Source organism: Watersipora subatra, chromosome 2 (assembly GCF_963576615.1).
Source record: "Watersipora subatra chromosome 2, tzWatSuba1.1, whole genome shotgun sequence".
NCBI classification, from domain to species: Eukaryota; Metazoa; Bryozoa; class Gymnolaemata; order Cheilostomatida; family Watersiporidae; genus Watersipora; species Watersipora subatra.
The window spans coordinates 74,584,905-74,589,623 of record NC_088709.1 but is presented as its reverse complement, the minus strand read 5'-3'; positions in this window follow the sequence as shown (position 1 = coordinate 74,589,623).

The following is a 4,719-nucleotide window of genomic DNA, read 5'->3' as shown; positions in this document are numbered from 1 at the left end:
ACGTATAATTTGTCTGTTTCTGCCAAAGAAGGAAGCATTGACTCGAGATCTTTCCCTTTTGCTTCAGCTTACATTAACACCCTTTTTATGTTCTGGAGCATTGGCTAATCCGATCTCAGATGAGGATCCTCTTGACAGGGTTTTACTTATAACATAATCCAATTTTAGACTAGGCTTATTTGTGTGCTTACAATGAGAAACATTTTGAAGTCTAGCTGCACGGTAAACAAGCTTTTTCACCTTGGTGTAGCGTACCAGATTATAATGCCCCACTTTTGTCATTTCACTATACATTTTGATGTGTTTTTTTCCAAAGGTGACTTTCACAGTTTTTTTGTTTGGTTTTATATTGAGTAGATTGCAAATAACATGACATTCTTTTGGTTGTGTTGGTATCAACATCATTGCAAGGTTTGCTACAACATACCATATTTAATGCTATATATAGAAAAGGTGAACTGATAATAATACGAGCACCATCTTGCAGTATTCAAAAACAAGATTAATTATTGATGCCGAAAAATGCTGTAAAAGCTTATGTTCAGTTTTTTTTAAATAATTTGGTTTAATGTACAAAACCTAGATATGTGGTTTAAAACTTCCCTTTTTTCAATAAATTTTTTCTTTTGCCTCTTATTTGCAACCTCCATGCTTGTTCAAGTCTTGCAACAAAGCAGTGCTGAGTTGTGAGTTGCGTATATGTAATGAAGCAGTTTTACAATACACTATATGCAACTTCTGTCTGAAACCAAGACTGCAAAGGAAAAGGGAATGTCCTCACACAAAAAAAACTTTATTAATCACTGATAAAAATAAAAGAAATCTGATTAACATATCTCAGCCAGCTTAGTAAGGAACTTTTTAAGTTTCATCAGGACTTTACGGACACCCAGCATATAGTCTGTAGTGAAAAAACCAGTTGACTGGTTTGAGCTCTAACGATATTGTAGAATTTAGCTGATTTGTATGACTGAGATCTCAGAGAAAAACAAAAACTAGGCAAATAAAATTTGTCCATATATTTGTAAGCCTATAAACACCCAAAAAATGCAATTATCTCAATTTTTTCGTTCTCACAGTTCGCCAATTGAATTAATCAATGTGATCACAAAGTTGCCTTTAGGCAAGTTTAAAAATTAGCTTTCTGCTTTGTAGTCTGCTTTTTTTGTCACATTATTTTTTGCTGTTCATAGGTTCTTTGCTCTTTCACTAAGCTTTTCTCACACAGACACTGGATGACAGTTGCTTATATTGCAAGTTCTTTGTTAGGTTATAAAATTTCTATGCAAAATTGGATTTTGTATTACTAGAAGAATCACGAAAAAGCTTAACCAGGCAAATCCACAACGCTGTGCTCCTTTTTTGCTGCAACATGTCAGCATCCTTCTGTTAACACCAAAATTCAAAACTGCTGAACAGTTGTGTCACATACAAACGCACATAAAAAACGTCTAGTTTCTTTCCCTTTTCACTTATTCACTGTCCACATTTCCTTCTAACTTTACTTTTAGTGTCTGAGTTAAACACACCATTTTGTATCAACCGGGCCCTGCACATTTCATGTTTATCAGAGTCAGTCTTGACGCCATCATTGGCCAGTTTATTCCAAGCTTCAGCAACACTACATTAAAAATTGATACTTCAGCCCATACATCCACCATTCATTTGCAGATAAGATTGGGCATAATTCACCTGGCGTATGACATAAAACCAAAAACTTAAGGAAGTGTTATACTCCAGCATGTCTAAAATTACTAGTTTTTGAATTTGAGAGTTGAGGAGTATTGTTGTACTACTGTTAATTGGAAACATATAAAATCAAATGGATAAAAACTAATTCTACCTGACAATTATAGTCCTACCGCATTGGTATGACACAACAACGATCAGAAGAAAAAAGACGCATGAAGATGAAATACTAATGCATGTTCTTGCCAACTCTCTAGTTATTTTAAGGCTAGCCAGCCACTTTAAGTAGATTTCTCAAATGCTGACAAACTAAAACACTTATTGGTAATTACTGTTGTTTGTTTATGTTTTATAGCTGAAACATAAATTACTATAGCGAACGTAATAGTTGAGACAGTATATTTTTCATATCAGTTCAGTAGGACAGCTACAACAGGAGTGTTCAACCTTTTAATCACACCATAACAAGTATTATCAACAGCTGGCAAGCCAAGCTAGAAAAGCAAAAAAAGCCACATAAACCAGTAAGCAATAACTACATTACACTAGAAATAAGCTATGAAAAGCTTGACAAAAAGGAGAATAATATTTCAACACTCCCACTAGATTACTGGTTTTGTAATATCAAGTAAGTCCCATCAGATTTAGTAATTTTGGGAATCTCTCACGTGGTATTGGTTTAGTCAGGATGTCAGCTACCATACTATCAGTAGGGCAATACTATATACTAATCTGCTTGTTTACTACAGCTTCTTTTGTGAAGTGCAATTTGATGTCTATATGTTTTATGCAGCCTTGTCCATTAGAATTTTGTGCGATTTTTATGGCGGCTTGATTCTCAACCATCATCTTGGTTGGTTCAGCAGACGCTGATAGACCAATGTCAGTGACGAGTTTATTCAATCAGCCACATTGCTTCTTTAGTACCATGGAAAAATGAAATATATTTAGATTCAGCTGTAACAACTGCTACCCCGCCTTGCCTTTTGCTTAACCAGCTGATCGGCTCACCAGATAGTAAGAATATGTTTCCAGACGTAGAGTGTCGATCATCCAGATCTCCCGCCCAGTTAGCATCAGTGTAGCCAAATACTTTGTTATTACTAGATTGGTAATATGTGATTCTGATGCCGAGTGATCCCTTGAGGTAGCGTAAAATGTGCTTTGCTGCTGATAGATGAGCTTCTGTTGGGGCCGCACAGTATTTAGAGACTGCTCCCACTGCATGAGAAATGTCTGGACAAGTTGCTATAGTTAAATATAAGAAACTTCCCACCATAGCTTGGTAGCTCTCCGGTTGCACAGGCTTGCTAACACCATCATCCTTTGCGAGCTTAACATTCACATCGACTGGTGTTGACACCGGTTTTGTTTCTTCCATGCCAAATAGTTATAGAATCCGTAAATTATAGTGATTTTGAGGTAAACTAAGAGTTTCCTCCTCTTGTTTAATGTTGATGCTCAAGCAGTAATGCAACTTTACAAGATCTTTCATTTTGAAACGTGTTGCCAAATTTTGTTTGACCAAGCTCATATCTTGTTCAGTGTCACTCATGATAATGAGATCATCAACATACACAACTATAATTGTTTTAACACTATCATTACCTCGAACATAAACTCAGGAATCTGCACCAGATCGTCTGAAATTGATTGATTTGAGATATTCATCCAAGACAGTGTTCCAACATCTTGGTGATTGCTTAAGTCCGTGCAGCGGTTTGCGAAATTTGCATACTAAGTCCGCCTGTTGTGGTTCAATGAATCTTTCAGGTTGAGTCATATAGATATCCTCTTCCAGTACTCTGTTCAAGAATGCAGTGACAACATCCATCTGATGTATACTCATTTTGCTCTGTAGAGCATATGCTTATAGCGTACGAATAGATGTGAATTTGACAATTGGTGCAAATGTTTCTTCATAATCTATTCTAGCCTTTGTGCATATCCTTTGGCAACTAAACGCCCTTTAAACCTGTATAGCGTCTCATCAGCAGCGAGTTTGGCTTTAAACACCCATTTAAATCCTATTGGCATTCTACCTGGAGGTAATGGTACAAGGTCCAATGTACCATTTTCTATTAGAGATTGGTATTCAGAATTAGCAGCAGACAGCCACTCCTTAGCCTCAGAACTTCCTCTTGCTTGCTCATATGTTTGTGGTTCAATAATTTGACAAGTTTGATATGCGGTATGAGAAATTTGTGATGTTTTATCCGCATATTCGTCTATGCCGTAATGTACTGGGGCTCTTCGTACACGATTAGATTGCCTCGGCTCTTCATTGATTTCATGAATAGTGTCCTTGTTAGCTTTTTGGGGTGCAGGCACAACAACGTCTACAGTGGCTGCTGGTACATTACTTGATGGTATCTTTATCTGACTCCCAAAGTCTGACTCATTAGATACAACATCACGTTTAACGATAACCTTTCTAGTTTGCTTGTTGAACAATTTATAAGCTTTCGATGTGATACTGTATCCAATGAAGCGTAATTTATCTGCTTTGATATTTAACCTTTGCCTCTTTTGATTTGGGATATGGGCTTGACTGCATATCCAAACACTCGCAAATGCCTAACATCTGGTTTCCGTCCTTACCATTTTTCGTCAGTTATGTTGTCATTGTGTGATCTAGTAGGAAGACGATTCCTAACATATATCGCTGTTGCAACTGCTCCGGCTAAGTATTCTTTTGAAAGTTTTGCATGAGACATCATAGTTCGAGCAGATTCACTAAGTGTATGATTGAGCTTTTCTGCCACACCATTTTGTTCTAGAGAGTAGGCTGAAGTTACTTGGTGACAAATTCCTAGTGTCTTTAAGTATAGCTATTGAACTCCTTTGACATATACCCGCCCCCACCAATAGACCTAAGAGTACCTATCTTTTTCCCTGTAAAGTTTCTAACTAGAACTTCAAATTCTTTTAATTTGTTAACCACTTCAGATTTATAACGTAAAAAATACACAGCAGAATATCAAGAAAAATCATCAATGATTGATACAAAATATTCACTGGCACCAATCG